The sequence below is a fragment of the Erpetoichthys calabaricus genome, chromosome 6, assembly GCF_900747795.2.
Source record: "Erpetoichthys calabaricus chromosome 6, fErpCal1.3, whole genome shotgun sequence".
Lineage (NCBI taxonomy): Eukaryota > Metazoa > Chordata > Cladistia > Polypteriformes > Polypteridae > Erpetoichthys > Erpetoichthys calabaricus.
Window position 1 is genome coordinate 195655172 of NC_041399.2, and position 13541 is coordinate 195668712.

A 13541-nucleotide genomic window follows, 5' to 3' on the forward strand; every position below is an offset into this window, starting at 1 on the left:
CACTGTTGGTAATGTAACCGGATGAGGTAGACAATGAGGACACCAATGAAGCAGGGGGAAAAGTGCAAAAGTGCTTTTATTACAAACAACAAAACCAGTGTCCAAATGAATTGTGCAGTGGAGGTTAAAATCCAATAAATAAATCCTTAAAAAACGAGGTTCAAATACTGGCTGGAAGCAGTCTCTTCTTTACAGTGGGACACGGTGCCTTCTTCAGCTGGTAGCTCCCCTGCTTCTCCCATCTGGGCCCTGCACCAGGGGAGTCACCCTACCTGAAGCGGACCTTCTCTTCCTGCTCGTCTGCTAGCTTCCCGATCCCCAGCTTCGTTCAGCTGATCCAGACTGAGACTTGGGTTCCCCAGCGACCAGGGCGCTGACGCTGGGGCTTCAACCTCCCAAGCCTCCGACACCTGCTGCCTTCCACGGCCTTATGTGGCGAGCCAACCTCCTTCCGGTCACTGCTGCTCCTCACGAGTGCTCAGCACGAGCGACCACTACTTTCTGCCCCTGAGTGCCAGCCAAACACTTTACTAAGGGGCTCTTCTCCCAGCTGCCTGTCGTTAATACCTCTCGGTCGCGCGTGCACCTCCTTAACCTCCGTTCTCTGTTTTCTTTCTTTTTTGTTTTTTCTCCCCTCAGCACTCGCTCTTCTCCTATTTATAATGGGGACATGGCACAGGTGTGGCAATTAGCAGCTCCCGGCATTAATTCCGGATACGGACTATTCCTCACCTGTGCACTTAAGCGAGGAAACGTGCGCACCACATCGCGTCCGAGAATCGCTCAGGCCACACTACCATGCCCCCTCTGTAAGCCACGAGTGAGGTGAGTATTTATTTGAAACTGGCCTTTTATTCTGAGCCGCAGACCTGCTATATCACAGCCTTGCAATTATACAGAGATGACTACGGTGCCCCAACTCTTTCTGACATTTCTTGTGTCTTACTGCACAGTCCATGCCAGTGTAAAATCACAAGAAAGGCAGTTCAAAGTTGTAATTGCTAGGAATCCTAACTAAACAAATCCCAGCTGGCCAAGCCATAATATGTCCCAAAGGCACAGATGGTGTGGTGTGAATGTGTGAAAAAGCGTGTCACTGTCATGTTGGAAGCATTAGTCTGATGTGATAAGGTCTAAAACAGTAATGCATGCTCTGTTTCTGCTCTACTGACCAGTAAGAATGCATCTGAAAATTAAAAAACTAAGGAACAGCCAAAAAAGTTCGGTCCTCCCCAACCATAACCTATCCTCTATGGGCTTGGTGAAAGCTTTAGATTCGTCAAAAATTTCAGTCTCCAGTTTTTGACGGATCTTGATGTTTTAGGGTCCTCTGATACCAAAAACACTGATATCTCGATGATGGGTGTATACAGTATGTGTGTGTGTCACAGTTTCTTGAGGACGGTCGAGAGCTAAAACGGCTGAACGGAAAAATACCAAACTTGAAAGCTTAAGCCTGTTATGAAATGATGACGTGCTCATTAGTTTTTGAGGCAAATCATGCAAGAGTCCTCACAGTGGTAGTGCTGCTGCTTTGCAGTAAGGAGACTGTGGAAGATTGTGGGTTTGCTTCCCGGTTCCTCCCTGTGTGGATAGCACTTTGAGAAAAGCACTATATAAATGTAAAGAATTATTATTATTATTAAGAGAAAGAGGCACTCGAGAGGAGCCCTCAAATACCATAATTCTGCAATTAATTATGAATTATTTTCGTCAATTGCTATTGTAATGACCTGAACTGTGATCAGAAAGATCAGCATCAGAGCGGAAAATAATTACTGAAATGTTACAGAATAGTTCAGGTATCTTGGTTCCCAGTGTGCAAAGCCTACTGACGCTCATGTCCGAAGTTTTCAAACCAGAAGTCCACTTTTACAAGTCCAGTAACAAAGAGACGTCAAGACCACCACTGACCCATTACTGTGTTGCCTCAAGTCCCTTATTACCCAAGTACAGCAAGGCACGGAGTCCCCCATTGCAACGGTACATTGAGACACCCGTTCAAAGTGGGTCATCCTGTTAGAGCGGTTCATCAGCTCCCCCATTACTGTGGTGTCCCGAGTCCTTCAGTTCCTGTGGACCGACGAAACCCCGTGTTACAGCAGTGTCCCAAGTTTTTGAAAACAGTAGTGCCTGCTGTACTCCATCACAGACTCCTACTGCAGTGGTGCACTGAGCGCCCAGTCACATTAGTGCATTGCGAGAAGCACTTCTTTACACAAAGACTCCGCACTCTAACAAGTGTGAGATGTGTGTGTATCAAAGCAGTGAAGAGGTAAGGGATCAGGTGGATCAGGTGAAGGGATCAAGTGAAGAGCAAAGGTCAAAACCGATAATAAACGCAAATACACAATACGGGTACCAAAGTAATGGGAAGAAGAACAATAGAAAACAAAAACAAACATAAATCAGCAAGTGGCTCCTAACAACTGGGTGGTAGCACAGAACTCTGGGCCCTATACAGAAGCAGTCTCTGTGGGCCCCTCCCTCTCAAAAACAAACTTTTCATTCCGGGCTTCGAACCCCCTCACCAGTGGGCCCTGGGTAATCATTACCCTAACTATGATGCCCATGCCTAGCAAATTGAATACAGAGTTTCGTGATTGCAAGAGTTTGGCAAGTGACCCCTAACTTGGGTGACCGAGTGCCTCCAGAATTTTGAGACCATTTGTTCTCCAAGAGACAAACCGGTAGGATTTGGAATACTGTATTAATCCCAGAGGCGAAAGTCTCTTTTTTGCATGTCCCAATTTAGGGTCAGAGTTTCAGGGTCAGTATTAGTACAGTATTAGTACCCCTGGAGCAACTGCAGGTTAAGGGCATTGCTCAAGGGCTCAACAGAGTAGCATTCCTTCTGTCACTGGCAGGATTCAAACTGGCATCCTTCAAGTTACCAGCCCAGATCCTTTAGCCACAGAGCCACCACTCCAGATTTTGGGGTCACTTCACCCTCTACAGTGCACAAAATAATTAAAAGATTCAAGGAATTTGGTAAAATCTACCAAGTGTAAAGAACAAGGCTGGAAACCACTTCTGAATGTGTATGATCTCCAGCCCCCTCAGACGTCACCATCTTAAAAACTATCACGCGTCTGTAGTAGATATGAGGATATGGGCTTGGGAATACTTCAGTTATGGTGTCTGTCAACACCATTTACCATTCAGATGCCAGTTTAGGCTTTACTGTGCAAAGCAGACGCCACACATCCACACTAACCAGAAGAACCACCATCTTCTCTGAGCTCGAATTCATCTGAGCTGGAAGGCAGCACAGTGGAATCGTGTTTTGTGGTCCAAAGAGTTAACATTTCTAATTGATTTTTGGAAATAAACAGCCATTGCGTTCTCTGGGCAAAAGAGGAAAAGGGCCATTCAAGCTGTTAGTAGCTTCTCAAATGGTATGGGGGGTTTGTCATTGCCCATAGCATCTGTGAGGGCATCATTATTGCAGAATTCAGGAGCAACATATGTAGTCGTCCAGATGCTGCTGTCTTTTCCAGCAGGACAATGCCAAACCATGAGGGCGGGTACGAGATTGGCCTGCTACTGTCTGGCACATTATGAAGAGTAAAATATGAAAATGAAGGCCCTCTACAATTACAGAGCTGAAGACCAGCAGAACGGATGAATATGCTAAACTTAACCAACTTGTGTCTTCAGTGCCCGAACACTTAATAAGTGTGATGAGAAGAAATGGTGCTGTTACACCATGGCAAACACTCGACTGTCTCAGTATTTTTGCAGCGTGTTGCAGTTGTCAGATTTGACATGTGTGTATATCCATCCATTTTCCAACCCGCTGAATCTGAACACAGGGTCACAGGGGTCTGCTGGAGCCAATCCCAGCCAACACAGGGCACAAGGCAGGAACCAATCCCGGGCAGGGTGCCAACCCACTGCAGGACACACACAAACACACCCACACACCAAGCACACACTAGGGCCTATTTAGAATCGCCAATCTACCTAACCTGCATGTCTTTGGACTGTGGGAGGAAACCCACGCAGACACGGGGAGAACATGCAAACTCCACGCAGGGAGCGAACCCGGGTCTCCTAACTGCGAGGCAGCAGTGCTACCACTGCGCCACCATGCCGCCCCATGTGTGTATGTTTTCAGAGAAAAAAAAAAATACTATTAAAATCAGAAGGTATGACATCAAGTAATGTGTTGTTCTTGTGTTTTTCACATACAGTGCATACGGAAAGTATTCACAGCACATCACTTTTTCCACATTTTGTTATGTTACAGCCTTATTCCAAAATGGATTCAATTAATTTTTTTCCTCAGAATTCTACACACAACACCCCATAATGACAATGTGAAAAAAGTTTACTTGAGGTTTTTGCAAATTTATTAAAAATAAAAAAATTGAGAAAGCACATGTACATAAGTATTCACAGCCTTTGCCATTGAGCTCAGGTTCATCCTATTTCCCCTGATCATCCTTGAGATGTTTCTGCAGCTTAATTGGAGTCCACCTGTGGTAAATTCAGTTGATTGGACATGATTTGGAAAGGCACACACCTGTCTATATAAGGTCCCACAGTTGACAGTTCATGTCAGAGCACAAACCAAGCATGAAGTCAAAGGAATTGTCTGTAGACCTTCGAGACAGGAATGTCTCGAGGCACAGATCTGAGGAAGGTTACAGAAAAATGTCTGCTGCTTTGAAGGTCCCAATGAGCACAGTGGCCTCCATCATCTGTAAGTGGAAGAAGTTCAAAACCACCAGGACTCTTCCTAGAGCTGGCCGGCCATCTAAACTGAGCGATCGGGGGAGAAGGGCCTTAGTCAGGGAGGTGACCAAGAACCCGATAGTCACTCTGTCAGAGCTCCAGATGTCCTCTGTGGAGAGAGGAGAACCTTCCAGAAGGACAACCATCTCTGCAGCAATCCACCAATCAGGCCTGTATGGTAGAGTGGCCAGACGGAAGCCACTCCTTAGTAAAAGGCACATGGCAGTCCACCTGGAGTTTGCCAAAAGGCACCTGAAGGACTCTCAGACCATGAGAAAGAAAATTCTCTGGTCTGATGAGACAAAGATTGAACTCTTTGGTGTGAATGCCAGGTGTCACTTTTGGAGGAAACCAGGCACCGCTCATCACCAGGACAATACCATCCCTACAGTGAAGCATGGTGGTGACAGCATCATGCTGTGGGGATGTTTTTCAGCGTCAGGAACTGGGAGACTAGTCAGGATAAAGGGAAAGATGACTGCAGCAATGTACAGAGACATCCTGGATGAAAACCTGCTCCAGAGCGCTCTTGACCTCAGACTGGGGCGACGGTTCATCTTTCAGCAGGACAACGACCCTAAGGACACAGCCAAGATATCAAAGGAGTGGCTTCAGGACAACTCTGTGAATGTCCTTGAGTGGCCCAGCCAGAGCTCAGACTTGAATCCGATGGAACATCTCTGGAGAGATCTTAAAATGGCTGTGCACCGACGCTTCCCATCCAACCTGATGGAGCTTGAGAGGTGCTGCAAAGAGGAATGGGCGGAACTGGCCAAGGATAGGTGTGCCAAGCTTGTGGCATCATATTCAAAAAGACTTGAGGCTGTAATTGCTGCCAAAGGTGCATCGACAAAGTATTGAGCAAAGGCTGTGAATACTTATGTACATGGGATTTCTCAGTTTTTAAATTTTAAATAAATTTGTGAAAACCTCAAGTAAACATTTTTCACGTTGTCATTATGGGGTGTTATGTGTAGAATTCTGAGGGAAAAAATGAATTTAATCCATTTTGGAATAAGGCTGTAACATAACAAAATGTGGAAAAAGTGATGCGCTGTGAATACTTTCCGGATGCACTGTATTGTATTACAGGGTGACTAGAACTTACACATCCCTCCTTTTTGTTTTTATTAGCATTTTTACATATTGTGCCAACTTTTTTGGAATGGAGCCATGAATATTTAGGTGGCCATTTGTTGCCATGAGCCGCTATGGCTCTGTAATTGTCATCTCAGAGTTGCCGACATGGAGAGGCTCACAATCACACACATGCTCGTGCTGCACAAGAGTTTGAAACATGGAGACACTTTGATGGTCTCGTCACGCTTTGCTCCCTGCCCTGGGCCCCCTTTATGACAGGCAAAAGCCGCACAAAATAAACAGAAAGTGTTAAAGCCCTCAGTCTGATCTTCACTTTAGTAGGCCTATGAAACGTCGATGAGTCTCCGCGGCCGATGTTGTCAGTTTTAAGGACGCCCGCTGTGAGAAGACTGCCCCGAGGGACGGAATGCCACGAAGAAACGAGACATCTGCTACTCGGCCATCGCGGGCAGCTCTGGGTGACCAAGATAATCCAGATATTTTCGACAAGCAGGCTTTTAAAAAAAAAAAAAAAAAGTTAGCTGTGCAAATGAAAGTCCGTATTTATTTAGGAGGTTATGAATCCAGGCTGGAAGCATAAGCCATATGGGATTTCTCCAAGCAACTCGCCCAAAAGATTGTGACTTTTGATCGAAGTTTTTCATTCTTTCCTTATTTAATAAAGCAACAACAGTGCCATATTGTAGATTCAACATTTAAAGACAAGCTGAAAAAACAGAGAAAAACATGGCAAGGAGTTGCATCGCAGCTGAGTGATTGTGTCCTCAGGTGGTCTGAGTCCCACCTCTTGGGCAGATCCTACCATGGGTCCAGGTGAGGAATGATGTGGACCAGGCAAGCACTTTGGTGTCCCAAGGATCAGTGCTGGGTCCTCTCCTCTTCTCTGCATACATCTCCTCACTAGGCCCGATCATCCTGCCCCACAGTTTTTCCTATCAGTGGTATGCTGATGATACACAGCTATACCTGGCATTCTCTCCAGAGGACCACATGGTATAAGCACAAATCTCTGTATGTCTCACTGATTTTGCAAACTGGATGAAGGAACACCGTCTCCAACTCAATTTGGCAAAGATGGATCTTCTTGTTATTCCAGCCTGACCGTCTACTCAGCACCCCACCTCTGTTCAGCTCAGCTCATTATCGCTAACACCTGCCAAGAAGGTACACCCCCTTTTGAGTGGTCATTGATGACCAGTTGTCCTTCAGGGACCATCTTGCAGCAATCTCTTGATATTGCAGATTCTCTCTATGCAAGATCCACAAGATCAGACTGTATCTGACAGAACATGCAGTATGACTGCTGGTCCAGGCTCTGGTCTTGTTATATCTGGACTCCTGCAACTCTCTACTGTCAGAAGCACTGGCGCGTGTCACCAAGATGCTACAGAAGATTCAAAAAGCTGAGGAAGGCAGATGTCACTCCCCGACACTGGCTTGCTTTAGTAGCATGTATTAAATTCATGTCCTTCATGTTTGTCTATAGAGCAGTCAATGGGTCAGCACCCCCATATATATATTTGGAGACACTTGTGAGGTCCTGGGCTCCTTGTCAATGACTTAGATCTGCTGATGAATAGTGTGTGGTGATGCCACTTCTGTTTGGCATTACATCACAATCCAGATTTTTTTCATGTGTAGTGTCTAGCTGGTGGAATGAGCTGCCCACCTCATTTTGAACTTCTGAGGTCCTCCTGTTTGGTGAGTTTCTGTCTGACTGATTTTAGCCATTAGGTGTTTATAATCTAGGAACTGTAACTCACTTGCATTTTGTTCTGAGCTCTTCACTTGTTTTGTAACCTTCTCACGTCATATTTATTCCTAAGCAGTCCCCCAGACTGATGTTTACTTGCTTAGGGTGACCTCTTTAACCAGCAGGACACCAGCTTGAGTTAAGATGAGGTGGAAAAAAGGGGGGCGGGGTTAATCAACAGGGCACCAGCTGAGAGTTTAGAGGAGGTGGAGAAAAAGGGGGTGGGGTTAGTACAAGAAGAGGAGGGAAAAAAACGAAACCTCAAGAGAGAAAGTGATCGCTCAATCGGAGACATTTTGGAAGGACGAGTATTCTGTGGAGGGAACAAGACAGACTGCATCGGTTCAACTGAGCAGTTTTAATGGAAATAGGGATGATGGCTGAGAATAGGCTCAACTGTGTGGTGAAAGAACGAAGATCGATGGAGTAGACATGAAATGGGTGTTGCTCCACAGCATGGTGGCACCCAGTGAGAGGGCAAGGTGCCCTAGAGGAGCAGCAGTGACTGGCAGAGGTGGCAGCCCCATCAACTGCGGTGACTAAATGAGGTGGCAGTTCGGATTGGGGGGGTCTGATGTCCTATGAAAAGGAATACTGTTATGCAGCAGAACAGGGATTTTAAATGTATTTATTTACTTATTTATTTTCATTTATTGTGAAGTATCCGAGGGCACTCACTTTGATAGCACGATTTTATGGGATTTATATACAGAACTACTTACTGATTTTCCTGCACTATTTGGCACCTGCTTGGAAGCTCATGGTTTTAATCAACTTCTTCAGAAATGGCACATGACACGTGAACTTACAACATGCCATACTACATGCATTTCAGAACAGCATGTCCGGGCCCAGTCATTACTTGGATGGGAGCATCCATCCATCCATTTTCCAACCCGCTGAATCCGAACACAGGGTCACGGGGATCTGCTGGAGCCAATCCCAGCCAACACAGGGCACAAGGCAGGAAACAATCCTGGGCAGGGTGCCAACCCACCGCAGGACACACACAAACACACCCACACACCAAGCACACACTAGGGCCAACTTAGAATTGCCAATCCACCTAACCTGCATGTCTTTGGACTGTGGGAGGAAACCGGAGCGCCCGGAAGAAATCCACGCAGACACAGGGAGAACATGCAAACTCCACGCAGGGAGGACCCGGGAAGCGAACCCAGGTCCCCAGATCACCCAACTGTGAGGCAGCAGCGCTACCCACTGCGCCACCGTGCCGCCCTGGATGGGAGCACCATCTAGGAAAACCTTGGGTTGCTGCATGAAGAGATGTTGGTAAGGCCAGCAGGGGGTGCTTACCCTGCAGTCTGTGTGTGTATCCCAATGCTCCAGTGCAGTGATGGGGATACTGTAGTGTAAAAATGACACTGTCCTTCAGATGAAATGTAAAATTGTGGTCCTGACTATATGTGGTCATCAAAGACCCCTGGGCATTAGTCGTAAAGAGTAGGGTGTATCCCAATGTCCTGACTCAATTGCCCACCACAGCCTAGTCATTCTGGCCCCCTAATCATACCCTGTATGCAATTGGTTATCTCATTCTCACCACTTCACCACCTTACAGCTCATGTGTGGTGAGCATACTGGTGTAATAATGGCTGCCGTCGCATCATCCAGGTGGATACTATGTATTACTGGTGGTTGAAGTGGCTCCCCACTCACTATGAAAAGCGCTTTGAGTAGCAAGAAAAGTGCTATATAAATGTAAAGAATTATAATTATCATTATTATTACCTGCTCACTTGCCCTGGTCCGTATTCGGTTCATGACTATTTATGCCCTGAATAAAGGACGGTGACCGTGGCTGGGGGTCTGAGGCGCCACAGATTACACAACGTGAGTAACGTGAGATTTTGGTTTTTCTCATTGACCTTTGTCATATTGTTTGCTCTTGTACAGCATTAGTCATTATTTGCTTCTATTATATCCAACTTTTCTCTCTCCATTCTTCCACAAATACATGAGATTAAAACTTTTTTAGCCGCCACTGCAAACACCATAGGATAAGCAACATATCAAATAAAAAAAGTATCAATTTTGTGTGACGTATGCCTTTAAGATGGCCCTGAAGAGAGGCGGCACTGGAATGATTCTATTTTGTTTTTAATTTGTTGTGACTCTGAAATTATGCTTTTTCAGGCAGGCTTCCCTTCCTATGAGGGTTTTGAATTGTGGAGAATTTGAATGTTGCATCAGCTTCCAGTTTACATCCATCCATCCATCTATTATCCAACCCGCTATATCCTAACCACAGGGTCACGGGGGTCTGCTGGAGCCAATCCCAGCCAACACAGGGCACAAGGTAGAAAACAAACCCCGGGCAGGGCGCCAGCCCACCGCAGGGCCAGTTTACATTGTTAATAGAACTTTGCATTATTTTGGATGGTACCTTTGTTTTTCATGTGTGTACAGTAAATGTGGAGTTTCACACGTAGGGAGTAGAAATGTTAGGTTTGAATACAGGATGGGTGGTCTGAAACATGAAAGTACCCCTTTAAGAGAAGCACTCGTCACTATCTACATACAGACAGTACACACAGAAGCCATCAAGAAGGCCAATGGGGTCTTAGGTTATGTAGCCGATGTGTGGAGTACAAGTCAAAGGAGGTTCTAATTAACTCTTTGAGTGAGGGCTGAACATTTCTCTCTATTATAATTAAAAAACCTGGGGTCGAGACGTGATCTTCTTGGAAGACACTTGGACGTCCCACGAGAAACACTTTAATGTCCCGAGAGACAAGGCAGTAAGACAAAAGGACAGCTGCTGTACAGGCTTTTAAATGATCGATGCACTGCGTGACAAGCAGAACATGCAGCTCGGCAGCAGCACCAAGCCAGCAGCTGATCCGTCCGCATCTCCTTATCGTGTGTTCAGCCCCCCCCCCTTCACAATGTAAGCGGCAGGGACACAAAGTGGCTGTCGCGGAGCATGCCCCGGGGGGGTAGGGGGTGGGCGAACAAAGCGAGCAGGGGGCAAAGCCTCCTAGTTTTCCAGAAAAACAGTTTCTGAAAAGCAATGGTTTCACACAGAAATCAACATAAAACGTCTGTTGCTGCATGCTGTGGCTGCCAGTTTGCCAAGAATATGTTTGCCAAGGCTGTCTTTGTGTGGCTGGGACACAGTCGCAGTGCACTGCAATCTGGTTTCTACCTCTTATCATTGTTAAGTGGCAGTCCTCCCTCCCTGGCGAACATTGTCAGTACAACGATTAGCTGGGGACCATTCAGCTGCAGCTGGAACCTCACATTCGTTTTCAGTCACTTGTATCAAGTCTGACAAGTCATAGTCCAGTTCAGAGATAACAGGCAAAACGTTGTCCATGGAGTATTTTGCTTTACGCATTCGCTTTGATCTCTCTCCAGATGTCAGTGCCATTTTTGCCGTTGTTTGTGCCCTGCTACTCATGCAAGCATAGGAAATCTCGGTCAAACCAACAAGTCTAGCAACAAGAGTCCAACTAAAACATAACGGTTGGTTTTGTCACAGTTTACAGTTGATTACCATCGTCAGCTCCTCCTTTTGACAAAAGTTGACATCAGCCCTGAAAGAGTTAAGTTAGATAACACACTGGTGAGGCTGTGTTCAGTTTTGGTCTCCATATTACAAAAAAGACATAGCAGCACTAGAGAAAGTCCAGAGACGGACTGAGAGGTATGAGAGGTGAGGAGACACTGAAGGAGTGGAGTCTTCTTACTTTAAGCAAACAGAAGTTAAAAGGAGACGTGACTGAAGTGTTTCAAATTATGAAGGGTATTAGCCCAGTGGAGTGCAGTGGGTAGTGCTGCTGCCTCGCAGTTGGGAGACATGGGGACCTGGGTTTGCTTCCCAGGTCCTCCCTGCGTGGAGTTTGCATGTTCTCCCCGTGTCTGCGTGGGTTTCCTCCGGGCGCTCCGGTTTCCTCCCACAGTCCAAAGACATGCAGGTTAGGTGGATTGGTGATTCTAAATTGGCCCTAGTGTGTGCTTGGTGTGTGGGTGTGTTTGTGCGTGTCCTGCGGTGGGTTGGCACCCTGCCCAGGATTGGTTCCTGCCTTGTGCCCTGTGTTGGCTGGGATTGGCTCCAGCAGACCCCCGTGACCCTGTGTTTGGATTCAGCGGGTTGGAAAATGGATGGATGGATTAGCCCAGTGGATCCTGGCTGTTACTTTAAAATGAACACGAGATATATGTGTAGGGCAGATATTTTTTCTTCACCCAAAGAGCCATATACACAATGGAACAAATCACCAAGTAGCTTGGTAGAGAGTGGGGCTTTAAGGTTCTTCAGATCTCGCCGTGATGTCGTTGTGGACAATCATATTAACAGGACGGATGAGCTTGGTTGACCTGTTCTCGTTACAATTGTCCTGATGTTCAGTGTCAACTCACATATGGCATGTGTTAAAGAAAGAGAAGAAAGTGATGTATTCTGAGATAGCAATGGGGTTGAAACCATGAGGTCAAATGGAAAACACCACAAAACGTTTATGATTTTAAAAGCTACTTATGGCTTGCCCAGCACAGTTGTTTCTAGGACCCTCAAAACTTTGCAATTTCTGGCTTCACGGCTGCTGAAGGGACAGCAGAGCGGAGAGGCTAGGGATCTGCACTGGCAATCGGAAGGTTGCCGGTTTGAATCCCGTAAATGTCAATATGGACTCTGCTCTGTTGGGCCCTTGAGCAAGGCCCTTAACCTGCAATTGCTGAGTGCTTTGAGTAGTGAGAAAAGTGCTATATAAATGCAAACAATTATTATTATTATTATTATTATTATTACCATTAGAGGAGACAAATAAAAAGGGAGGAGTGCGATACCACTGCTGAACAACTACTAAGCAGAGGTGAAGGCACGAAGGTAGCTGGCAAAGTTAAAGGAGTGGTCCGGGGGGCAAGTGTGTAAAGATGGAGATGTGTACAAAAACTGAAAGAAGCTGCTGCTGTGTATGTGGCTTGAAGCAATGGTGGCCTGGTGGTCATGGGCGAATCCCCCCAAGTCTGACACAAACTCCCAGGAAGGACTGAACTGTGTAGACGTCAACTAAAGAGCTGAGGTTAACGGACAGAAGTACAACATTAACTGAAGTTCAATAAACATGGTGTGAGGGCTGACATTATGAGAAGAGACTCCACAGGTAGACATCTGATCAGCCTGAGCAGCAATAATCAAACAAACCAAACATGTCACTCGACAAAGCAGGCCTTCACGTGTCAGCTCCTCAGCTTGGACTCACATACAGAAAAGCACAAAAGCTCAAGGCACTAAAAGAGGAGACGTCCACAAACAGAAAGTGAATATCCTGGAGACTTCTGCAAATGCAGACCAAAGGGTAAGGTGAAGAAAGAAAACACAAGCACCCAGATGGACCTTTAGAAGAAGCGCTCACAATTGTACAGCTCAGGTACTTCAAGGTCCATCATAGGCAAAGAAACCAACTGGGTTACCAGGATTATTATGGATGTCAGGTAAGGATGCCCTTGACGTTAGGGAGAGACAAGTGAACACCCGTCCATCGCAGGAGGTAGCAGGTGAAGTGATGCAAAAAGTGCATCTTTATAAAATGAAGGGAATCCCAAAAATAAATTCTACACCAGTGGAAAGTCAAAGTGGCACACCAGCAGAAAGGTGGATGGCACTGAAAAACAAAATCAGAATAGAAAAGAAGAAGAATCTCAAAAAAGTGACAGATATGAAAGACACTGTATGATAGATAGATAGATAGATAGATAGATAGATAGATAGATAGATAGATAGATAGATAGATAGATAGATAGATAGATAGATAGATATGAAAGGCACTATATAACAAGCAGAGAGATACGAAAGGTACTATATTATGAAAAGACTTGCAAAGCACTATATAATAAATATTTATATAAATATAGCGATAAGGCAATATATAAGAGATTGATGTTAAAGACACTGTACAATAGACAGGTGGACATATTTAAA

The 13541-nt window shown here is 45.7% G+C and overlaps 1 protein-coding gene across 2 annotated transcripts in view; it reads right to left on the minus strand.

Annotated features, from left to right (window-relative positions):
• LOC114653748 (1-phosphatidylinositol 4,5-bisphosphate phosphodiesterase gamma-1-like) overlaps positions 1-13541 on the minus strand; it is a 217117-nt gene that overhangs the window by 201480 nt on the left and 2096 nt on the right. The gene's annotated exons all lie outside the window — the stretch shown is intronic.